Source organism: Pseudochaenichthys georgianus, chromosome 23 (assembly GCF_902827115.2).
Source record: "Pseudochaenichthys georgianus chromosome 23, fPseGeo1.2, whole genome shotgun sequence".
Lineage (NCBI taxonomy): Eukaryota > Metazoa > Chordata > Actinopteri > Perciformes > Channichthyidae > Pseudochaenichthys > Pseudochaenichthys georgianus.
Window position 1 is genome coordinate 14,315,518 of NC_047525.1, and position 26,570 is coordinate 14,342,087.

At 42.1% G+C, this 26,570-nt stretch overlaps 1 long non-coding RNA gene across 1 annotated transcript in view; it reads right to left on the reverse strand.

The window, feature by feature from the left end:
* Positions 1-2,567: 2,567 nt before the first annotated feature.
* LOC117468391 (uncharacterized) overlaps positions 2,568-26,570 on the reverse strand; it is a 128,505-nt gene continuing 104,502 nt past the window's right edge. Inside the window, exon 3 of the long non-coding RNA XR_004554487.2 lies at positions 2,568-2,786. This is a non-coding gene — a long non-coding RNA (uncharacterized lncRNA). The remainder of the gene's footprint in view (positions 2,787-26,570) is intronic.

Consider the following 26,570-nt stretch of genomic DNA (forward strand, 5'->3'; position numbering starts at 1 on the left):
TTTAACACCAGTGGTAGGAGACAGAAGCTTCCGTTTACTACTTTTTGTATGGTAATTAACCAAGATCATTTATCTGACAATGATGCAAGATGCAAAGATAAAAACTGATATATTGACTGAATTATCGATTACAATTATATAAAAAACTATGAGTAATAGCTACCAGAATATGCACCAATATATATTTAAGGCTATAACTCCACAAAGCCACCTCTTGGGATTGGTGGTAAAATAGAGGCTGTGCACAAATATTGACAGTCCGCTATGCTTAGGCACTTCTGTTCAAGAACACACACATACACACAAATACTCCTACATGGGAAACCAGACTTTCAGTTGGTGGTCTTTCCTGCCTGTGCAGCACAGGTGTGTGTGGTGTGTGTTTGACTCCCTCCCTGTCTTTAAGGTAACGCTTAATTAGACCACAAACCGACAACAGTGTGTGTTCTCCTGAGTGTGTTTTTCACAAGTATTTCCACTTTAACTCTCATTTCTAAGCTTTTCCGTTGAATACAAGTGTGTAAGTCTCTCAAAAGTCACAACAACAACATGCTATCAAGTACAATTGTACATTTCCAGGACACATATCTGCAGTGTGTGGGGCCCCCCGCCGACACAGATACCCGCAGTCACTCTCGCCTCTTACAGAGCATCCTGTTCACAAACACCTCGAGAGCAAGTTATTTTGTTCTCACTGGTACAAAGGAAGAATTAGGGAACTTATTTGTTTTGTAGCATGCACTCACTTCTACAAAGGGGGAATTAGGAAGTTATTTGTGTAGCTCATGTTCACTTTTTAAGAGAGCAAGCCATCAGTGGAGCTGTTTATCTTCGCCTGTACAAAGCCAGGATTAGGACCCTGTCTTTGAGGCCGCTCCGTAATCCCTTTATGGATGTCACCTGTCATCTCTCTCTAATCATCCTCCAACTTTCGCTCTCCCTCCATACCTCCACCTCCAGCTCCCTTCCTTCTGTCAGCCCCCCGCTATCTGCTCATCGCAACTGCCTTTCTCTTGTTTCTCTGGGATGGGGATGAAGAAAGGCAGGCAAAAGCGAAGAGAGTTCACGAGTGAAGGATGGGGAGAGTGAGAGATGGGGTTTAGGGAAATTGGGAGTTCACAGGAGGAAGGGAGTGAGCACACACACGGAAAAAACCCACACCCTGGCACCCAGCCTAATACCACCCAGAGGCCATGAATCTAGGTTCTCTTTCCCTCCACATCTCCATACTTTTCTCCCCCTACCTTTTCATCGCTTCCTCCATCTCCACACCAATTTCTGTCCATCACTCTCCCACCTTTGTTGCTCTCACTCGTGTCCTGTCAAACTCCCTACGGCGCTTCATCTGAGAGATTAGCAGAGCCTATAAAAACCTTGGTGTGTATGTCCATCTATCCTGTCCTATCTATCCATCTATCTCTACCCATCTCCTCTCAGCTTGCATGTTTAATGTGATGTATTTATCCTGCATGTAATGTAAGCCGCAGCTGGCCATTAGTCAATTATGAAATTTAATCGTAACAATTATGAGAATCCATAGCGATTAACGCAGCATTTCCTCTTTCATTTACCCATGATGATTTTGCAGTGGGGCCATGAATCCTAACTTCCTTATCTCTGTCTCTTTCTACCCCCACCCCCCCAAATGTTTCTCATAAGGCAAACTTTTCATCACTCTGCCCAGTAAACCTGCCCAGACAGGACTCCTGTAAGCCAACTAATCGAAACTGTGAATGAAAGTGTGGTTTAAAGAAGCAAAGAGAAACAAAAGTATATCTCATTAGGCCTTGTCTGGCCTCCATCACATTAAGCCTTCTCCCTTTCTTTCTGTTTCTGGGCAGTGGAGCGGTGCGGTAGCGTGTGCGGGGCCAGGGACTGAGGAATCTGATAGGGATAAACCAATTTGCCATCCACACAAACATCCCAGCAGGCTTACGCCCCCGCCCCGGCTCCCATTGCTCATTTAAGATGGCGGTCGGAGAGGCCAGCAATTAAGTTTTAATTAGGTGGGGTAATTATTGCCGGGCAGGAAGTATCAGACGCCAGGATGATTGTTCTCTGGCCCGAGGAGGAGGGGATGCAAGCTAATGGGGGGGTGAGGAGGCATAGAGTGGGAGACCTTTACACCCACATATCCCCCCCACCCCCACCCACCATTCACACTGTCCATGACCTTCAGTGCTGACTGTGTGTGAAAGTTTCAGTCAATACTTTACACCAGGTGGTCACGGCACTTGTGTTACATGTTGTCTCATTCATATGTAATATATATATATATGTACTATTGCAACAGGAGCCTTTAAGTTTAATTTAGATGTTTCAAAGGAGACTTAAATGTATAAGAATCAGTAAGTAGGTTTACACATATGATGAATTTGCTTAGATATGTGGTGCATGCAAAGACATGGAAAGAAGAATACGTAGCAAATGATGGTGAATACTATAAACTTCATTTAAAGTGGAAAACTGTGCTCATTTATAAGAGGTAGTGTGGAGAAGAAATGTGCAACATGTGCAGGATTTACAATAAAAAAAGCACACCAAGAGGTTGTTTGCATGATGTGCATTAATGTACTGCATAATGTTTTTCTGGGGTGGATGAAAGTCAGTGTCAGTGGGGGTCCCAGGCCTTGTTAATGAGGCTGGTAGCAGAGGGGAAGAGGTTTTGGTCCTGATGGAGCGCAGCCTCCTGCCAGAGGGGAGCGGGGTAAACAGTTTGTGTCCAGGGTGGGATGGGTTGGCCACAATCTTCCCTGCCCGCCTCAGTGTCAATGTGACGCACAATTCTGAAAACACAAGAAAGATTTGTTACAATTTCTGAGCTTCTGATTCATTTGATTTATTTTCATAAATGTCATTTTGATTTACTTAAATAACAAAAAGGTCCCCCTTTCATCCTTTGGTTGTAAACTAACCCTTCAAATATTGTTTTAAATTCATATTAAAGTGTAAATTGCAAAAGGCTTATGTTTATATACAGTATAGTTTAACATGCAGCAACATTCAAATGTATTCACATTGGTCCCTGAGCAAATGGTGTCAGGTAAGCTCCTCTGCCTAAACGACAGTTTGTCCAGGAGCCCATTCAAACTTTGGACAACATTCCGAGAACATCAGAGTTCAGGGAAGTCAGCCAGCTTAAGTTACAGTTAGTGTGTCTTTAAAGCTATTTGCCTGAATGCCAACGGACCTTTGAATGACAAAAGTAGAGAACTAGCCAACATGTTGAGGAAATATGTAATCGTCATGAGATACATACATACTGAAGTTGTGGTGATAATTCAACTGAAGACCAGGATAATAGGCCTCGTATTATGAGGCGCAGCACAATCTTAATGAATAATATATGTATTTACAGCTAAAGATTGTAAAAGGTTAACGTAAGGCCTATATTACACTGGCATTAGGTCTGAATTGTATTCAATATTGTAGATAAACATGATTTATGATAACAAAGAGCACTTTCTATTGTTTCTATGGAAATAACAACTATCAGGATGACACTAAAGCTATCTGACTAATGCTCCATGATTTTTGCACATTATATAACATGGCAATCTTGCAAATAAAGGCCTCCCATATGTACATATGTGTGCTTATGCACAGAAAAAACCCCTCATAAACCCTATTAGTAAGCATCATGCATTGGGGAGTGGGGGATTCACCCACAAACACCCCCTTACCATCTCTTATCAGCAGCCACCACACACACACACACACACACACACACACACACACACACACACACACACACACACACACACACACACACACACACACACACACACACACACACACACACACACACACACACACACACACACACACACACACACACACACACACACACACACACACACACACACACACACACACACACACACACACACACACACACACACACACACACACACACACACACACAGAGAGATGTCACAAGGCTAATCTCGTCGCGCCTCGGAACCCAATTAAAAAACAGAGATGTGTGGCTGCCAACATCAGGAATCTAATCACATTCCAGGAAAAGGCGCGTAATTTCTCTGGCTTTCTGCTGGGGCCGAGATAGAGATTGAGAGTACAGGCAGCAGGACGAGCGCAGCTCATCACACTCGGGCCCCTGAGGTAGGCCTGAAGGGTGTATCTACGTGTGTGTGTTAGTATGATGGTGAAGGGAAAAAAAGTGAAGCGGTTAGGCTCAGAAACGTTGCCAAAATAAAAAAGACTGAATTAACAACAATGAAGCATTAATCCATCTCACCGCCCCACCAGGCAACAATAGCTCCAGAAACATAGACAATAAGTCAATGGGGACCAACATGCCATGTTATAGTTGTAAGTGGTAGTAGATATGGACATGTGTATGCCAGAGAGCATGCTGCTTCTAAAAAGACCATTAAGATCTGGAAATGAAACCTAAACAACTTACATAACTAAAAACCAACTGGATTCCTCTTTGTCTATTATCTACACTCAGCTACAACCAGTCTTCACTATCATTTGATTGGTTAACCAGTCTCAACGTGTGATGATGGATAGGACAAATTGATGAACTAAATTATACTTTGAAGATTTATTCCTTAATGGTTTCAATCTATATTTTAGAATTGGTAAGTACTATGAAATAAAGACACTGTTAAAGTCTTGTTCTGATTAAATAAAAACACTTTTCATGATGGAAGAGTCCTTAAATCACAAATGCTTTTGGCCCAAGCAGGCACAGACTTGCTGGTTTCTTAGTCATGATGACCAAATGACTGCTTATTGACCTGAGATCATGCAGGGACTTTTCCTCACTGTCTCGGAGAAGCATGTAGTCAAGAGCTGCCTGGATTTGGGGTCGCTCTGCAGCTCAGGTGGGGGGATTTTGAGAGGTTTGTAGTGGTTGTGGGGGGTGGTGGTGGTGGTAAAGGTGGTCAGTTCATGACCTGGTTAGGAATGCAGTCACCCTTTGGAGGAGAGCCACAGGGACTTTACACCAGGGGGAAACTCTAAACCTCAAGTAGAAAGCCCTGTCAATCACCTCTGAGGCCTTGCAGGGGAGGCCCGTCGCTCCGGCCCGACAAACTCCTGCAGACGCACCGACGCAGACCCAATGGAGTCAGGGGAAGAAATACCCTCGCTTTTCATTTGCTGCCCTTATAAATGTACTATGTACTGCACGCTCTCTGTCTCCGAGTGTAGGGGGGTGGGCGAGGAGTTGCTCCGTCTTGCTGAGATGGGAGCAAACACAGTTGACAGCTTCCTTCCTCACAGTAAACATTGCAGCGCCACTTAGACATGGGTCAGGGACACCCCCCCCCCCCCCCCACTGCCTAACTCACCCACCGACATGTAACCCGCCCTCCTCCTCCAACCCCTCAGAGTTTGGGTTGGCCCTTCGTCATGCAGCCAGACATGTGACCCAATGGTCTGCATTACCTTACACACACACGCACACGCACACACACACACACACACACACACACACACACACACACACACACACACACACACACACACACACACACACACACACACACACACACACACACACACACACACACACACACACACACACACACACACACACACACACACACACACACACACACACACACACACACACACACACACACACACACACACACACACACACACACACACACACACACACACACACACACACACACACTAAAGGGTCTTTGAGAAGATGAGGCAACAATGTGTCAACAGCCTGTCCCTGGTTAAACGGAAGCTGAGAGATCGACATGCCTGTTGGTTTTAGGGAATTCAGGCCACATTCTGATGTGATGATTACATAATATTTTCAGTTGTTTAAAGACAAAATACTTTAAAAAGTAAATATATTTTTGGAAGATGTCCTTGTTGCTCAGAAGGTTTACAAAAAACTCAACAAGAACAAAGTAAAAGGTAAAAAGCAGAACATGTCTTCTATTTTTATTTCTATATGATGTAAATATATAGCATTTCATGGGAAACAAAGACATTTAAAACAATGTGTTTGGATGCAGAATAGATGGTCACATTTGCTCCAAGAACGTGACTTGAATATATTTTCAATTTTCTTATAAGGATGTAGGGTTTGACACTGGATGATATAAGCTGCAATTTACTCGGCAGTCTTGAATATCCACTATTAATTGTTTACATGCTAATCCTTTTCATCAGACAGTAATTGTGCATATTGTGCTTATGTCACACATTAAAAATACCAGTATGCAACATTGTGTTTATAATCAGACTACATTATAGCAGATAATATAGCAGATTATACCATGTTGAATAACGGTTAGCCACCAAGGCTTATTACCAAGGAACACTTCCCTGTTTCCATAGTATATGAAGGTGGAGCTTAAGGAAGACTAAAAGGCCAAAAGCACAGGACAGCAGAATGATAATTAGTGGATTATTTTAAACTTGAAGCATGATTCTAAGATTTGTTTACTACAGGTTGATTATTGATTTTGGTGTCTAACGTTTCAAAGCATTTACCAACCAGCCAATACTCTTTAAATGATTTAATCCATCATAATTCTCAGGATAAATTAAAACCCTAACCGTCCACCAGAAATTCTACCAAACTGTTCTAGAGGCCAGCATATAAACCCATATGGATATTATTCAAGTCTATTATTAGTTGTTTCTTCAAATAGAGGTATTCAACGACCTGGTTTTGCCACTGAAACGTATAACTGCGCATTGCTCAAATTCAAAACCACTGATTAGATACATCTGACATTTTTATTGGAATCTTACACACATTAAATCATTTGGACGGCTACTGGTTTGCTCTGAACTGAATTAATTGCTCTGCTTTCATCTTCGTTTTCAGAACAATACTCATTTATTTATGCTGAATATTATGTCTGGCATGTCAATTAATTATCAGCACATTTGTTGGTAAGATTCAGCTTGTGCGTGAGTGTAATTGTGTGTGTGTGTAATTGAGTGACGTTGCCTCCGTGGGGAGCTGGGGATTGGACTGCCAGTTAGATGCAGTTTTCACGTCCTAATTGAAGTTGGTCTTTTGAAGTAATTAAGATAAGGGTGTGGAGACAAAATAATTGGTATTATGCGACAGTAATTAAGCCATGCTGTTTTTTTTTCTGCCCTAATTCAACAGCGTCGGCTTTTCTTCACAAACAATGTGAAAGAAGCTGTTGTGTTGACTCGGCACTTTGCTTTCATCTCAGTTTGTGTTTTTAACTGTGGATCTCAGATCACCTTACAGACAGCAGGAACACACACATGTGATAAGAATACACCACCAGTGTATTAGATAAACATTAGTGTAGTCAAGTACAACAACAAATCCATCCTTCCAATGTATTATTATGTTACTATTTTTTCTACTGCATTTATGGCAGTGGCAAAACATTGATAAACTGCAACACACACACACACACACACACACACACACACACACACACACACACACACACACACACACACACACACACACACACACACACACACACACACACACACACACACACACACACACACACACACACACACACACACACACACACACACACACACACACACACACACACACACACCACACACACACAGCCCGCAGCCTCTTGTGACCAGGTTAGAAAAGCAAAGCTGTTGTAATTGTATTTAATAAAACAAATTACACCACAACCAAAACCCCACTGAAGTCTGAGCCGCCTATATGGAGTGTGTGTGAGTGTGTGTGTGCGTGTGTGAATTGGGTTCGTTGTATTCTCAATGGCAAACATTTTCTCCGCTTAGAAAACACCACTTCAAGCAAATGGTAACCCTCTTAACCTCTCTAACAATATGTACTTTCACATTGTTCACTAGAAACTGGACACCCTCCCCTGACAAACACACAGTGTGTTTGCCTTCCTGATACTCAGCGTGTCCGAAAAGCTACTGACACATCAGCCAATTTCTGCAGAGACTAATCTCACAAGGTGTGTGTTTCTCACTTATTCACAAACTATAAGTCAGGACACATCACACACACACACACACACACACACACACACACACACACACACACACACACACACACACACACACACACACACACACACACACACACACACACACACACACACACACACACACACACACACACACACACACACACACACACACACACACACACACACACACACACACACACACACACACACACACACACACACACACACACACACACACACACACACACACACACACACACAAGGCTACATGTACACATACTTCCATTTGGGGCTGCAGGATTATACAGAATTCAGAGGGAGGCATGAACAAAAGGAACATCTTATAAGGTGGACATGTGTGTGTGTGTGTGTAATATGTGTGTGTGTTTACACCGTTGATTTTGGTGTTGGCACAACGTCAGCCCACCAGCTTAATCCCAACCCCCCCTCCCCAAGCTTGGCCACAACTAAACAGGTAATACACACTGTCTCCTGCTGAACACTCTCTGGAACCAAAACCAGAGTGCGTGTGTGTGTGTGTGTGTGTGTGTGTGTGTGTGTGTGTGTGTGTGTGTGTGTGTGTGTGTTATGGTTGCTCACAGCTATTTTGGAGAGGGACTCTATAGCCAAATGAGAGGGAACATCTCACAACAATGCAGGTGCCACCAACAGTCTTGGGTGGTGTCCAATGTGGTAGCAGACGCTCATCTTCTGTGTTAGTGTTAGTGTGTGTGTGTGTGTGTGTGTGTGTGTGTGTGTGTGTGTGTGTGTGTGTGTGTGTGTGTGTGTCACTATGTGCTTCATGACCTAGCTGTGGTTTTAGGCAGGAGTTGTCGGTGGAGTTAATAAAGGCTTCTGGAGCAGCGTCTTCCTCTGGTGGTTTGACCCCCCCACCCCACCCTGCTTCCTTTTTTTTTGTATGTGTGTGTTTTAGTGTGTGCGAGAAAAACATCAACACCTGATCCTCAGTTTGAAACTGTAAGAGTTTCTCTTTCTCAGTTTTTGATTTTCCTCCTTTTTGATTCCTTAACTACGATACAAGCAAGAGGCTTGATTGACTAATCAAGCAAACTACATTTATGTTGGAAGAAATTGTTGAAGGTGTTGTTGTTGTTGATGCTCAATTATTTTAAGCATGTTATTTTATTAAATGTAATTCCAGCTTGTATTGTCAAAGATTTCAATTTAGCATTTACATCATATTAGTAGTTGTTGCAAACAGTAGTGTTCTTTTAAAAGGAGAGATTTTGTAGATATCCATTCACTTTCTTTAAAATCATTTAGTAAATGAAGGCTATTAAATCTTCTTCCTGGCACCACACCTTCACATTTTACCCAATGATAACAAAAACACAAGACATTCCAACTTATTCGGCTTGGCTGTTGGTTCTAAGGATTAACATCAAAGCCTATATAACTCTTGAAATTGTATTTGATGGTTTTATAGGTCTGTGTTCTGTTGATTGGGGTTGCCTACACACAGACACATAAACACAAATGCAACTGTGCACACATTCAAACCATACAAATGTCAGTCTACCTGAACCTGTGGTGGCGCAGTGGTCTGTGCGTTTGATCATCAGATCAAGGGGACGTTGGGGAACTCCAGTTCGAAACCCGCTCCCGCCCCACTGCGTCAGGCCGTTGTGTCCTTGGGCAAGACACTTCACCCGCATTTGCTCCTGTGGGTATTGTCCACAGTAGATGACCATTACATGTATGTGTAATGTGTATTTGTAAAGCGCTTTGAGAGTCATTGATAAAGAGCTATAATAAATATAAGGATTATTATTATTATTATTACCCAGTATCTGTTGGTCTGCTCTTCTCCCTCCAGGCTCTAGTTTGGTCGACTGAATTACCTCACAGAAACTTATGGGTGCCGCTAATGAGCGCAGATTACCCCCATAAACCTCACCTAGTTGCTTGGCTCCAAATCATCTCCAACCCTGAGTAATTTAGACAGGTACTGTAGCAACACAGCAAGAATGTAGCTCCGCCCACCTCCAGCAGCCCTCCACCAATCAGCACACAGCAAACAACCTTAGAGTATTGAGTAATTGTAAAGAGTACAAAAGAAGCCTTGAGTGATCAGTCAATAAATCAATCTTCCTAAATCTACTAAATATTTTATAAGCTTCATTAGTACAGCACATTTAATGAAATCAACAAACTATGACTCAAAAAATGAAGAAATTATAGGTTTAGCTTTTAACTCTTTGGCTTTAAATCTTTATGATTGTATTTTAGTTTAAAATACTCTAAAAGAAAAACAACATTTGCAATGTCATTCCCTCTGGTTTATTGAAAAGTAATCCATTGTGTTAGAAAATAATTGTTTGTGGCTGGCTAGCACGCGCTAGGGTTGGGACAAAGTTGGGTTTTATCGTAGGTTGTGAAAAAAAATCACCCACAATAAGTCGAACTTGGTGAATTTCCATTATTGGGATAATGCCTGGGAAGTGAAAAATCAAACCCGATTTTTTTAAAACAGGAGTTTTTGTCAACTTCTCATATCTTAAAATGCATGACACTGAATTATATTACTGTTGATACTTTAATTAGAAATATGTTTATATTTCTAATTGAAGTATTAACAGTAATATAATTCAGTGGGCAAGATGTCTAAAACTGCTCGTAACCATAGCAGTAATGCTTCATACCACGTTCTTCGCTGGTTACTGTGACATAGGTGTTGCGTATAACCTTGTCCTAACTAGCTAAAAGAGTACTTTTGTTGTGTTCTTGCCATTCCAGTGTATTTTTTTTCAACTGGATGAAATGCAAAGCTATACAGTGTATCTGTGGTTTCCACTCTGTTCACTCTGACTGCGGACTGTTGGAGTGTGTTGACATGTCAAAGTGAAAGAGAGATCCACCCTCCTTTGTTGCTGGGATGTTGACAGTAAAATCAGGGAGACAGCCTAGCTACAATCCCAGCACCTCCCTAGTTCATCTGAAATTAGCAGTGAGAAGGCTGTACTGTGGAGAGGACAGTCAGAGGGCATGCAGTACATTAACAGCGCAAGCGTGCATGAAGTGACAATGTCAAAATATCGACACCTCTTTCTCTTTTTTTGTTCCTCTGGGTGCCGGCACGTATGGAATGAAGAAATAACAGCACTAGTTAATTCCCCCTCTGAAAGGTGCGACATGTTGAAATGTAATGACTTGGCTTGCTGAACTGAAACCGAACACTGCTTTAAACCACAGAGGTGTCGTGGATGGGAGCCGAGAGAGAAAAGGGGCACGGAGGCAAAGGTTTCTTATCCAAATTAATACAGAGCCTCGCCTTTCATCACAGCCTTTATTGAGTAATATAGACTGTTCCAACTCACAATGGCTCTTTCAACACTCTCTTGGCAAAAGACTGCTGCAGATTCATGTCCCCTTTTTTATACTCTCCAAACATTTTCCTTATTTCCTATTTCTATCTCAGAGCCCGTTTCTGCTATTCATCTATTCCCCTTGCATCGCGCCTTTCCGGAGCCATCTTTTCATGGCCCCTTCATTGACAGTCTCCCAGTCCACCACCTCCCCTGGTCACCGGGGAGCTCATTCTTAGTTGCACAAAAAACGTCCGTCACGGATTGCCTTCCTCCCGTCCGCCTGTGAATTAGCTGTGTGATTACACTGAGCTGGTGGGGTAAAGCCCATGGATGGATTAGGGGCTGCACGGGCTAAGGCCTGTGATTGGAGAAGCCCAGCAGAGTACAGACGGACCGACCAACAGACGGGCAGACGGCTGAAAGCGCTAGCGGGCTAACTAGCCACAGAAGAGAGTCATGGCGAGATCTGCGTGGCATGCAGTTGTCGCTTTGGCACATCACAATGATACTGGCTGCAGAGAAAGGCCAGCCAGATAGAGTTTGTGCCAGGAAGCTACAGAGAGGAGAGTGTTTGGGCTTTGGGTTGTTATTTTTGGTTTTGGATGAATGAGGCCAGGGGTAGGGGGCTGACATTAAGTTGAGTGGAACTAGATCCGTTTGAGCAGTAAAGTTTGTCTGACTAATTGTCATTGTTTATGCCCTGTCATGCTCAAATGTCAATGAATGATGAGTAGTTCCATAACATATACAGTTTGGTAATGCATGCGGTGCATAACTCACTGATAGTGCAGGCCAAAAGCACTAAGGAGGTAGTATGTGTAGGATGCACTTTTCCCATTTAAACTCCAGATCTTTGAAGTGGTGGTTTGTTGCAAAGCACATTACTACTCCATTGCATTATTACTTGCTTTAATGGTGGCTACTTTATATATCCTCTTTTCTTTTATCAATTCATGTTCAATAGCTATATGCAAACTTTTCCTCTTTGAAAGGCTTGAGAGTCAAGTAGAGGTCTCAATGACAGCAGTTAAGATTATATCGAATCACACACAACCTTTAAGCAGTTTTTCTGTAGAAATATAGTACATGTAAAAGGTTATAACTGTATTACATTTGACCAATTTATGGTGTTAAAAAGCTAATGCACATAATGTGAGCTTGACAGCATTTACATCTTTTAAATACGTTTCCCTTTTTTCAAAGAAACGACCCCAATTCCCCTTTACACAAAATACACAAAGAATACAATCCTTTTCTCTAACCAATGTTCTAATGCCTTCTTAACATCTGCTCATGTCAACGTCTTACGTGTCAATGTATTCTGAAAGGACTACTGTACTCTGAGGTTTAGAGCTGTTGGAAGAATGTTCCACATGCCTTGTTGCCCCTTTAGTGTTACCTCACTCTATTGTCAGTCTCATAACTGCAGACAACGAAGCCTTGTCTTAAGACTCGTATGTGAGAAACAGACTCACCCCCCCAGCTTTGATTTTATACATACAGTCATTTATATTTTATTGTGTCCGAGTCATACATTAGGATGAAGACAAATGAAGGTGTGTGCTTGTCTATGCTTGTGTGTATTTGAGAAGTACGAGCCAATCCAAAGAGCTGACATCCGTGAAATGTGTTTCTTGCCTAGATTCATACTTCTCAATCATCAGCAAACATCGCTTTGGAAGAGGGCAATTCTGGGAGTGAAAACCTGTGCTGACCCATCTGACCTTGGCTAACAATGTGGCCTGCAGAGAAAGGGAGACATAAAAGAGGAAAGAGGGGGATAGGAGTAAAACAGAAGAACAAGAAAGGGTAGGTGATAGATGGAGATGGAAAGAGAAACAGAGAATCAAGACGATATACAGTAAGCGGTAAGAGCAAGAAACAGCTGCAAAGCACACAAAATCATCCCTTTAACATCAAGGGTGATTATTAAGCTTTCCCCTGCTTTGGCAGCATAGTTAAGTCTGTGTCGAAGTACAATAAAGATAGCGAATTATGACTGAGATGTATTTCTGCCTGCTGAGAATGGGTATCAGTGAGGAGTCCATTTGAAAGCTGCGTTCATTACCTTGCGCAATTTGATTTTTGAAATCCAAGCAGAATTTTTAATGGTATGCCACACTGCTCAATAATTCCCCTGATAAGAGCCAGGGAGAATGGGAGTGCAATGGCCTGTGTAAATCTGTGACTGAAGACATTGCGGTTATCGCTCTCCCGCCGCCAACCCCATCCTCCATCCTTCCCTCTCTGTACCCATCCTTTACATCCTTCCTTTTCCTTTCGCCTTCTCTTCTTCTTCATTTGGTTTCCTCTTGCTAAGGTTACCCATCCTTCTCATTCTTCAATATTTCTTTCTTTCCTTCTGTTTCTTCTTCGATCTCTTCCTCTTCTTTGTGTCTCATAGCAACACACTGGTCTATATGTGCTGTGTTTCCTCCCAAGCGGCTGTATATGCATTGTGATCGATTGTCTGCGCCTTTAGACGAGCGCATTTAAATACCTTTTTATCTCGTCTGTAGCGTTTCCACTTCTTGTTGTCCTTTTTAATAAAACGAGATAAAACCAGGCTTCATTAAAAAGGTAATTGTTTTTTTATGCATTGCTGTTGTTGTTGCAGAGGTTCATAGAGAGACCTTGGACGTATATCAGCACCCATCAGGCAGGGACCTTTCATTACACTCCTATACTAATAATGTTAAAAAAACACACACGCTTAGACGAGATAAGGGTCCCTTTTAAAAGCGGATGCATTATTTAACACAGCCGGCTAATGGCCCAGATTGTCCTGTAACAATTGAATAACATCTGCAGATAACAGCAAGCCTTTGCTCTGCGCCTTTTAAAGGATGGCCCTGTGAAACGGTAGATAGTGGCCTCGGAGGAGGAGGAGGAGGTGGAGGCCTCTTCCCCAAGCCAGGCCACAAAACATTGCTCCATCAGAAAATAAGATCACCGCCAGAGGTCCAGAGCAGAGAAGAAGAAAAGGAAGGGGAGTAAAATGGGGATATGGGGTGAAGAGGGAGGGGGCGGAAATCAATAACATGTTGGTCAGTATTAATCTGGCATCAATATAGCCGGTATCTTTTACTTTTCATGGTAATGGCTCCAGTGATCTCCTAAAGTGCCTCTCAAGTGCTTAGAGGGCTACCGATAGCATCTTATCAGGGCCAGAGGAGAGCACTGGCCAGGGAAAGAAGGAAAGTGAGGTGGGGGGGGGAGTCGTACCAACAGGGTCCTAGGCCAGTTTAAGAAGGGGTAAGAGTGTGTATGTGTGTGTTAACCTACAAGAATCATTTTACTTAACCCTTGACAGATGAGAAAGCCCTGGCCATGCGAACAATATCGCATCAGCACCCACTTCTTTAATGGAGTTGTGTAACACAGTGGTTCTCAAATTTGGGTACGCGGACCCCTAGGGGTACGTTGGAGTACTGCAGGGGGTACGTGAGATTTATTTTATGTTAATGAAAAAAAGAAAACATAATTAATGCATTTAAACAAACTACTAATAGTAGATTAACTACTTTATTCAAAGGTATACAGTAATTCTGGATAATAAAATGGGTGCTCTCTTTTCCTCTCCCTCTCCTGACAGCCCGTCAGTCTCGTGCAGCTCACTGAACCTGTAATAAGTGACCCGACAGTAAAGAATAAATATATTTATTACGAGTTTAGCTAGTTCCAGAGTAGATTAACTAGCTAAGTGTGTTAGGTCTAACTCTTAGTGTATTTTGGTTCGCTCACCGGTCCGTCACAGCGGCGGAGCTGTGATCATGCAGAGCTGCGTGTTCTCCGTCAGCAGCAGCTGATCTGATCTCTGATCTCTCTCTCGCGTCCGGTTATACTTCACTCACGTTTATGTCCAAATCTATCAGATCTAGCTAATGATATGACTGCCTGCTTATCAAAGGACCTAAACAATAAGCGTTGCTTGGCAACGGCGTGTGGATGCAAAGTATAGCGCAGCATTATGCATATGTTTATATGAGGGGTCAAAATCCCATGCTCATATCTTTTTTTCTCTTCATTCCCCACGCCCCAAAATAAATAAATAAATATACCAATTTTAGGAAAAGTAACGAAGTTTGAGCAGTGTGGGTATTATATGAACAGAGTTACACATATTTCAAAACGCGAAGTGTAATAACTGCAGTTGCCTCCCTGTCAGAATGACAAAGCTCCTCAGTGAAGCACAAGCCCATGTTTCACTACATTGTAAGTACAACTTATTAAAAAGATCAGTTCAATGCAACTAATGTCGTCTTAGTGTTATTGCATGATGTTAAAAATGGTTTGCCATGAATTTAGTGATGGATTGTAAACATTTGAAATGTAGCATTTAAGTTTTTCTCAGTTACAAGGTTGTTGTTTTAATAAATCAGACACTGATGGTGCAGTGCTGTACTGTACCTCTTTATAGGCATTTTGTCCCTAACAAATAGTTTTTGCGCTGATCAGGGGGTACTTGGCGAATATTTTTTTCAAAGGGGCACATTATTGAAAAAAGTTTGAGAACCACTGGTGTAACACACATATGGCGAAATGTCCGGTTACTGTTTGTTCCTTTGGGAGGACAGATTTTGTTTTGATTTATTTGTATGTGCAGAGAATGGCGTCATAACTTGTCTTTTTCAAGCTCATCTTAAAGTCCTCTGTGTTTGATCTGATATGGAAGCATTGAGCTAGCACCGCAGTGGCTTTCTGGAATTCTTTATGTTGGTTTTACTGTGATGGCAGGGTTTTTTTCCATATGCAAATCAATTGACTGTGCTCTTGATACAAGGGTATGCGATAACTGTATATGAATCTTGAATGGATTGTGAGGATGGACATGGTTTGTTACGGTTATTACAGATGTGATCTTGTGTTTAGGTTCACGGTGGTATGTGGAAACTGTAAGGAGATTACTAGTCCATCAACAAGTCCTTCCTTTTAATAGTTGATGTGCATTTCCCTGATTGGTTCTTTAACAATGGTTTTTATCATATATAAGCTCACGGCTTTACATAAGCTGACAAGCTTATACCCACAAACTGGATATCTAACAGTTCGTCAGCTGTCAGTGAATGTCTGAGTGTCAAATAGTTACAAAATTAACTAATATTGTTGGCATCAGCAACTTCCAAAACATTGCTAAATAACGTAGTTTCAAATCAGAGAGAAAATTACCCAATACATAGCCTGCACAAAGTATTGGCAGCCAGTCTTTCAAAAAAGCTATAACCTTATCAAGAACTATTATAAGTAATTAAAGGGGGTTTTACGACCTATAAAAGGGACATCTTAAAGAAGGCAGCTCATCCGCCACTGAAAGCTTAATGTCTAAGATATCCTGTAAAAGACTGAACATGGCTTTGTTGTTAGAAGTTATGACTCAGCAAACAAACTTGAGACAAAGCTAATCTTACTATTACAATGGAAGGTTTAGTCATTCAAATGTATTTCTCACTTTTGGGCTCATTATACTTTCACATGTTTTACTTACAGTATGGCATTAGTATTTGCAGCCAACAAAACCACATGATGCCTTTGATGCCAGTTCTTTCATCAGATATTTGGAAAGATGACTAATGGCTATTCTTACAAGAAGGCGTGATAGTCAAAATAATTTAAAGTGTTCTTTACAGTTCTACATCTAGGGATATTCTCGACCCAGTGCTAGGGTTACACTGGCTACAGTATGTTACATGATTTCCACCCCCAATATATTTTTTTCCTAAAGCTATCATCCACTTGAAAAATGGCATCCCAATAAGACCAGTGCTCTCTTATTGGCTGATGGACCGGGGTGGGGTACGAATGTGGTCCACCCAGCGGGCTATATGAGGGATTCCTTGAGGGAGAGAGGCGGGGCAGATATAAACTGTGTGTGTGTGACTGTGTGTGTGTGTGTGTGCCAGGCATTGGCAGCATGCCCTACTCACTGATCCTGTTGGATGCCTTCCATTGGCCCTCTTCCCCTTAACTCCCCCATTCCTCCCTCTCTCACTCTATTCCTCTTCCTCTCTCTTTTTATTTCAACAGTGGTTCTTGTAAAGGCAAGAGTGAACGTTCTGTAATACTAAACTCTGCATGTAATATGATGAATAAAGCAGAATTAAACACTATTTATCTTCTTTTTTTTAGATGGCAAAGCATACAATCTCAACACGAGTAACTGCAAAACAACATTATTTGCTTCACTGCCAGGAGTTGTGCAACACCAGTTTAAAACAGGAAGTGCTGGTGTTGTGTGACAAACCAAAGCAGGTCGATGCTGACAAAGTTAACAGTGGAGTCTCCTCTGCTGTCCTGTGTGTTTGCATAAAAACATTCCGCAGCAATGTTTGGCCTTCGCCTTAGGATTTACTCTTTCTAGCGTCTTTTGTCTCGGCCAGCTTATACAGTGAACTGAGGGACATTTGAAATGCCCCCGGAATGCAGTATATCTAATAAAAATGTTTTAAATCTCTATGCCCATATAAACTATTTGGGATTATCCAATATCTTTACAAATAGAGCTGATTATCCCATTAAGCTGAACTCTTACTATAAATAGTTTTTTTAATACCGATGTAGATTTGTGGGGGCTGGAGCAGAGGGGTGGCTGGGATAAGTGTTTCTGCCGATGTTTTTTTATTTGATGCCCCCCCTCCCTTCCTTCCTCCAGCCACATACACACACCAGCTTTCTTGCGCCCGTGGTCCTTTCTGTACGCTGTGAATATTCTACACTAATACCATTCTCCAAATGTCAGAATGGGAGTCCAGGAGAGGGTTTCTTTTATTCCTGTTCCCTCTCTCGGTCTCTTCCTCCATCTCTCTTCTGTCTGCGGTGCTCAGTCTCTCTATTCCTGCTTCATTCTATTCCATTTATTCATATTCAACAGTCAATCATTTTCTGAAAAAAAGAGAGTGAGAATGAGGGAGGAAGGCAGAGAGAAATCCGGAGATTGCAGATGGAAGTGGTATTTTTTTTTCATGTTCTTATCCTTCCGCATTTGAACCGGCGATGTGGAAAAGCGCTAGGAGCACCGCTTTACATAGCAGCCTCCCTCTCATCAAAAGCCGCCAATCGGGCCTAAATCAGCATGCAAAATGCCACTCAACCCTGTAGCCTTTATTAAAGTTTGCAGGGACTCAATTTGAGATAGCGATCGTTCCTATTAAAAAGCCAAATGTAAGATAGTTTTTTTATATAAATCTCAGGGTGGAATGGAATTGTTAATCAGCATAGGCTGATGTGATTTCTCTGTCACAAATCCTGCCCAGGGCTCAGCGGCACACCAGCTTTACCGTAACTTCGGGCTTAGCAGTCGCCACGGAAACCAAGGGAGGAGAGTATAGGGAGGTGGGGGGGTGGGGTTAGTAGATTCGGGTGGAGTGTGTATGGTGTGAGTGTGTGTGAAGGGGTGTAGGTTGGGTGATGGGGTTGGGGGGTCGGCTTAGCCCCAACACGTCCCCCCCGCCCTCCACCCCAGCCAGCCTCCATCAGCAGCCCTCCTTGATGAGAAGGGAGCTGATAACGGAGCTTGATTGGATTTGAAGCAAAGTGCTGGAGTGTGTTTTATTCTGCAGGTCTGAAAATGCAATCTCTGACCTGTGGCTTGATAATAATAAAACACTGTCACCTTATTTGCAAATTCTTTTGAAGGCGTTGGAAGAAATAATGCAACTGTTTTCACTGAAGGGTTTTTTTGTTTTCCAGGCTTACTTGAGTTGTTTTCCTGTGTTTCCATTTCTCTGTAAGGGAGCCATGCTGTAGAAGACTGTGAAATTGGGTGGCCCCCTAGTATGACCCAAGTGCCAGGGTTTTAAAAGGATGAGAGTGGTTGTCGTCCCTCCCCTTCTACCGCCACCGCTCCACCACCAACATCCCCAACTCTTGGCCTATGTCCTGCCTGGCACAGCCTCCTGTTTGGGGGCTGAGCTGCGGACCCTTGGCCCCCTCAGACCCGTGGTTCTCTGGATCGGTATCGGCCACGCTTAGAGATCAGCAGCAGCTTAACCTCCCAAACTACAAGAACCCAGCATACGTATATGCATAGACACTTACAGAGGGACACACAAAGTGTACACATGTGGGAGTGGATTAAAGAATATGCACAATAAGGAGTGAATGAGAGTAGTCATGGCTTTGCACATCCTATAGTTTCAATTCCTCTTATCCAATTTGAGGCATAGCCAGAAAGAGGTCATCCTGTTGTAGATATGATGGTAAACAAATGAAGCTTGCAGCTGATTGGTTAGCATCTGCGGGAAATGGCTGGCCAAGAGAACATGATCCCATGGTGCATTGCTGGGTCGCCTAGCCAATGCCTTCCTCAGCTGCATATAGTAAAACCAAACTCCTGCTCCATCGTGAGAAATGAAATGCACCGAGGTGGCAGATCCCATGAAAACACAACCAAAATGCATTAGAACGTCTGAATTACATTTATTTTATTATCTTGGTTTATATACATGTGCCAGCGTATGTACTGCATTTGCAATCATAATTTGACGACCTTCCCCATTAGCAAAGCTGCTGTCTCGCCAATCTTCCCCGACTCGCAGTAATTGAATGTGATTTTAATGGTGAGAAGCCTGTGTGTACTGTAATCCAACACTAGAGAAGGGAAGATAATGCCAGCAGCTGTCAAGCAAAGGGTTAGTCTGACTTGGTTATGATCAGGACAAAACATATATGTGAAGTCTTAAGTTTTGTTGAGCCAACAGAGGGTAGAGATATTAGAAATTGAGAGTTATGATCATTTGATCCAATCGTGCCTGTTGAGCGATGACCGTAAAAAAGGTACAAGCTCTATTACAGCGATGGTGTTGTTCGGGTCAACAAAGAGCTTAAGAGTTTAAGAGTGTTTGTAATGATGCACATTCCCTGCTTTTGTCTCTGTCTGTGTTATTGTAGTCTGTGGTTTGGATTAGCAGCTCTCTAACCTGGCATGGAGTCAGTTGCCGTCTCTGTCTGATGATGTCACAAAAGCTCTTAGCTGATGGTTATCTGTCGGTTTGGCTGATGCCGCCGGGTTTGGCTTAGCCGCAGTGTCTTGTGGTGTTGTTAGCAGGATTGTGGTGCACGGGCTGGTGATTGCATTCATCGCACTGCCATAGGACCCATTATCAAGAGGAGTGATTGGATAGATTGCAAAAAATGGAAACCCATGGCCATGTCGTGTGAACGCCAACCCTTTGGCAAAGGTCAAGACTGAGCTAACCAATACCAGGTCTCACTGTGATGTTCAAAAGGAGAAGCTAATGGCGCTGAGAGGAAGTTAAGTGATGTCTTAAAGGAAGAACAAAGGTCTATGAACGGTTTATGATTATTATAGAGACATCACCTCTTTTTATCCCTCTTCATCATCTCATTCGGTTTTAATCAACGACTTTGTTTAGCATTACATGTAGTCTATTATGTTGAATTAACCCAAACACATTATTCTTACTTCGCTGATATGATAATATACACAACTTCCTTGGGTAATATCATAACATATCATACTTCTACAGTAAATGAAAGTCCTGAGCCAATCATTCCGGGCCATCTGAACCTGATATATTGTACTCATCCACTGACCTTTTTCCCTCTGTCAGTTTGGGACTTCAGTCACTAAATCATGCTTTCGCTATTGTTTATGGGTAGACAAACGGTTATCTATAAAATAAATGCAGATGTCTCGGCATCTGTCTCTCATATGCATGTTCTTTCTGTTCTTTTCTCTCCAGCTCCCGAAATTGGACTACTCCAATTATGTCTCCATGTGCTTTAAAACAACTCTACATTATAGGACAAAACAAAAATACAAAACAAAGTGTAAATATAAAACCAGTAGAGACAGATAGCCTCAAACATGGTCGTATTCATTTCATGTTCACTCAGCATGAACACTGTAGAGGGTTACCAGAGAAAAGACTGTAAGTATTATTATCAATGCAGCAGGCTATGCATCCCATACAGCACTGCCCCCCTTACAACAGCATAGGGCTAGAGGACAATCTTTTGTCTACGGTCTGAGGTAGAACACACATACACACTTGCAAAACGGCAGCCAGACAAACATACATTGCTTTGGGAGTGTTGTTGCAGTATATTTCCTCCTCTCTTTCCTCTGTATGATATGTTTACCAAATACCTGTTTAGAATGCGGCGGTGGCTGCACCGCGCGCTCCCTTCCAGTCCCTGAGGATGCTCAGCGGTAAATGGCGGTATTATTTGTCAGCTCTGGCAGTGTCTTGAGGCTGCTTCAGAGAGATACAAGGAGGCAACTGATAAGGAGAGCATCAGAAGGGCAGTTAATTGCCTCCAGTCTCCGGGAGCTGGGGAATATTTAAAATCTATGGGATTAAAGACAGATTAAAAACTGCAGAAGCAGTGGGCCCAATGGCGCTTAAAGATTGCAATCAGCAAGGGTAATGGCGGAGAAGAAGGAGGGGAGAGAGAGGGAGGGGGAAAAAACACTGAGCAAATGCAGCGGCTGGAGGGGGGGGGGGTGTTTGAAAAAAAAATGACAGATAGGAAATTCAGATCCGCTCCTAATGCCCAGGGTTCCATCTTGTAAGCACGATTCATCTACGTGTAAATCGTTTTTTCCCCCCGTCTTTTCGTTTTCTTTCTCTTTTTTTCCTCCCCTCCTCATCCTGCTTTGCTAGCATTGCCGGTGCTTTGCTCGGCACCCCTTATCAGACCATCAGTGAATTAAAAAGCGCTTCTCCCTATGAGGATTAAGGAGGTTGATTGAAGACGGTACGAAAACTAGCTAATAAGTCGAAAATGTCAGAAGGGCACTCTATCGAAACTGTGCACTTTTCATAATAAAGCTGACGAGAAAGGGGGGGACGGATGGGAGGGGAAGGGAGCGGGGTGAGTGAGGAGTGAAAAAGGGGAAAGAAACTGTCATGTCAGATGTGGCGGATGGAAAGACGACGGCGCGTAGGAGAGGACAACCAAAAGCCTGTTTTTCACCTGGTTCGAGAGGGAGGCGTCAACATTTTCCGTTGTGGCTTTGGGTGTACAAATGGCAACAGTCAAATAGTGAGAACAAAGGAAGGGGCAAATGGCAGATTCCTCTATCCCAATCTAGAAAAATGATGCCCTCACAGCATGATGATACAACCATGACATACGAGAGGGCTATAGTGTTATCATTAGTAATATTAATGATATCCGGAGCTTATCTGCGGCATCTGAAGGCATCACAAATTACACAAGAAAGAAAAACATGGACCACATACACGGATATGTCTCTGTTTGGGTTAAAGAGGACAAGATGTGCCAAATCCTGAATTGTTTTCCTACCTTATCAGAAGCCCACTCACTTAATCCTGTTAATGACTACATGAGATACTTAAGGTATCATCTCCAAAATCAGCCGTTCGCTTCACATATCAGCAAAAAAATCTGTGGCAGTTTTTTTTTTCTTCTTCTTTATAATCCATTTTTTCCCTACTCTCACACTCCCTCTCCTCTCTCCCTCTGTCTGCAGTCTTTTGGTGAAAGATTAGCCTTATAAATTATGCATTGGTGGGTAGTGGGGGTAATCCGAGGCAGAGATAGAATCGCCAGAGTGTTGAAGGGGGCATCGGAGAGGCAGCGCCACCATCATAAATATGAAACAGATGTTGGGTGACATTTTAAAAAGTGAATCCAATCACCTCCTCTGCTGCGTCTGGTGTTTCATATAAAGAGAAGAAGCTCACATCCATCGCCTTCTCTCTCTACGTCACTCTCCCTTACTCACCATCGCTTTCAACCCCTTCACTCATCCCTCAGTCTCTCTTTTTCGCCATAATCCTGTGGACCCAGCGATGCATAGATTATACTCTCCCTTTATTCAGCATGTGTTTTACCAGTGTGTGATTTTGCCAAGAAAAATCTCTAAATGTCAGTTTCCATCAATAAGGTCTAAATTGGCATCTAATCTACGCTGAATAAAGTCTATTTTAAACGATCGTTTTTGGAAGAAAAAAATTAAATGACGCCTTAAGAAGGTGCAAAATACTCATGCGGGCGTGTGAATGTAAGAGTTATGCAAATGTGAGATGTTTCTGATAGCGGCAGATGTTATGATTGCATATGAACAGGCATTCAGAGGAGCAGAGATGAATATGAAGAGCGAGAGCCTCGACAATGCTCTCTAATGTGCTTGGATGGGCGGTGTGGATGCAGCGCATGGGTGTGATTGTTCTGCAGCTGGCAGCGGCCCTGAGGACTCCTCGCCGGTGTCTTTCATGGCAGAATGAGAAAAGACGCCACAATGAAGATCGTCCTTCTCATCCCGCTTTGTCTCGTCTCCTCTGCCACTTCTCACAACGGCCTCAACTCTATTCTGCCGCTTTCCATAAAGGCTCCTGTTGTTGCCGCGCATTGTCATGCATTGTTTAGTGCTAAAAAATGAAGATAATGCTCGTTGGAACAATGCTTTTGTTTGCATCTTCCTTTTCGTTGCGCTTTCTTTCTGCTTTGCTTTGGCAGTAAAAAAAAAAGAACCACCTTCAGGGCATATTGAGAGTTCAACAGTCAAGTTCTTGTCAGTAACCGATCATAAACTATGGAGAGCGTCTATCAATCAATCAATCAATCAATGTTTATTTATATAGCCCAATATCACAAATGTTACATTTGTCTCAGTGGTCTTCACAGTGTGTACAGAATATCAGTATGACAATACGACACCCTCTGTCCTTAGACCCTCACATCGTACAAGGAAAAACTTCCAAAGAAATCTACTTCCTTCCATAAACACACGAAGAGCCTTATTATCCATCACATTAATTATTTCAAACAATCAATGTTGAAGCCATAAGATAAACCATTTAAAACACATTTTCAGCAACAATTATGTAACTCCACTATTTTTACATTTAGTGACTTCTGTGTTTTGTATTTATTTCATATCATTAACAAGACACCGCAAAACTGATATGTCCGGATCAACTGAAGGGACATGAATATAACGATGACTAATTTGACCATTTGATGTACGTAGGCCTATATGTAATATAGAAGCACGGCATCCTGGTTTTGATATCATTTAGCAATTTTAGCAAACAGTGTTATAACTTTACAACAATTGAAATGTCTCTCTGGTGTTTCCATACAACATTGAAGTACAAGGTCTAAAAGACACTTAAGGGACTGGTGATGGACTCATGATGAACAGCACTCGTTTATTTAGAATTATATTTAAATAGGGAATAACTCAGTTTCATACTTCCTGGTTGTAATTTGTTATGGTTTTCCAAAACACTGTAGGCCTACTCACATGTCATTAATAACTTGGGCTATTGATGCGGAAATGTTAAAAATAGGTCCAACGGGGCAAGAAACTAACACACTGTCCATTGTTAAAACCCGTAATAGTTTACGGACTAACTTCCTGGTTCAACTTTGAATTTTGTATATTTTAATTTAGGATGACGAGTACCACAAGGTGTGATAAAGTATCAAATAACATATCAGGTGTGCTCAATTTTCAGTTTGACCTGATATCAGTGGTTGACAACAGATCATCTAAGAATTATAGAATACTTTGGGCTACTTGTTTAAGCTAGGGTTGATTTTTTTTCAATATTTCAAACCAGAAATGTCCTAACAAAGTCAAGTAATAAAGCCTGAGGAAACACATGACAAAGCAGAAGCTACATGATGTTGTCTGCAGAGGTGAAGCGTAACACATATTTTACTATCGTTTGATACAAGGAAGAAACATTACATTCATTTTGTAGACAACATAATAGACAAGAGCAGGCTTCCTGCTGGTGAGCATACAGACAGAAGATGTGACTATGCTCCAGAACAATAGGAGTTGAAGATTTAAAAAAGGGATATACTAAATAAAAGCAGAAAGTGTATTTGGAAACAGGTGACGGAGGAAGAAGAGGATGATGGAGGGGATGATAGAGGCGGAGAGAGCGAGACAGAGAGAATGATGGCCTAGAGAAAGTGTGATAGCGGCAGGGGAGAGTGATGGAGCGAGGTGTGTGTCTCGGGGCTTTGCAGAGCCCTCCCCCGGCCTGTCAGTCAAAATGGAATGAGGAGGTCTTATCTCTTTTGCACACGTGACCCCTAACCTGACCTCCCCCTCCTTTTCCTCTTTGCTCCCACCTTCCTCCCTCCCTCCTTTTACCTTTACCCATCACTCCCCTCAGACCCTTTCGCTTCAGCTCCTTCCATCTCTCCTTTATCCCCAAAAAAATGTTTGCCCAGGAAAAAAGAAGAGGGGGGAAATATGAAAATCTCTGTAGTGAAAATGGATCGTTTTGGGGCTCTTTTTCTTCTTTAGAGCTGTGGTGAATTGACAAAGTGCTCCCACTCTCCTGCAGAGAAATGATAATCTATAGGGAAATGGAGGAAACATCAATGTACTGTGTATATCTGTGTGTGTACGTGTGTGTGTGTGTGTGTGTGTGTGTGTACGTGTGTGTGTGTGTGTGTGTGTGTGTGTGTGTGTGTGTGTGTGTGTGTGTGTGTGTCCATATGTTTATAAGTTTTAAAGTCTTAGTAGGTTGGAGCTTAATACCTTAATGACAGCACCGTAAATCTACCAGGTTCATCTGCAGTATTGTGCACACGCACACACGCACAACTAACAGGTGCTGTAAATCAACAGGTTGTACTCATCACTACTGAGGTAGATATAACAGCTGCATGCCAAAAGTCAGCCTGCTGTCATGGGAAATGTGCAAAAATATATTTCATGTCGGTTAAAATGCAGCACACTATGTGAAAATAATCAAAAACTTGAACTATGACATTGACACAATTAAATTCAGCCCTAACCCTTAAGGTCAAACTGAGGTCTCGAAAAAGAATAAGCAAAAACATTAAAATAAGGAGATAGAAAGGAACACGTTCATAGCAAAGAATAGTATCATTCGGCAACTTGCTTTAACAAATGAATGTTATACCATCACAGTTAAAGTAACACCCATGCCACTTGAGTTTTTTATCTGAGTTTTTTGTTTTGCTACTATATTGAAAAAATGAACATTATGTAAAAAGTTTTAATTGCATTGCTATTACATAACCCTGTAAAAACCTTAGTTGCCATGATTTTAGGTACATCTAGCTGACTGTAGAACAGGGGTGTCAAACACAATTTCATCACGGGCCACATCAGCATTATGGTTGCACTCAAAGGGCCGGTTGTAACTTTAAGACTATATAAAAAATACATACATAAATATTTAATATATATAAAATAATGTATTATATTACCCTATCGGATAGGATAATTAACTACGCCTGAAAGCAGAAGTCTAAGGCAAATCATTGCAAGTCTCTTCAGTGAGAATGTCACAAAATG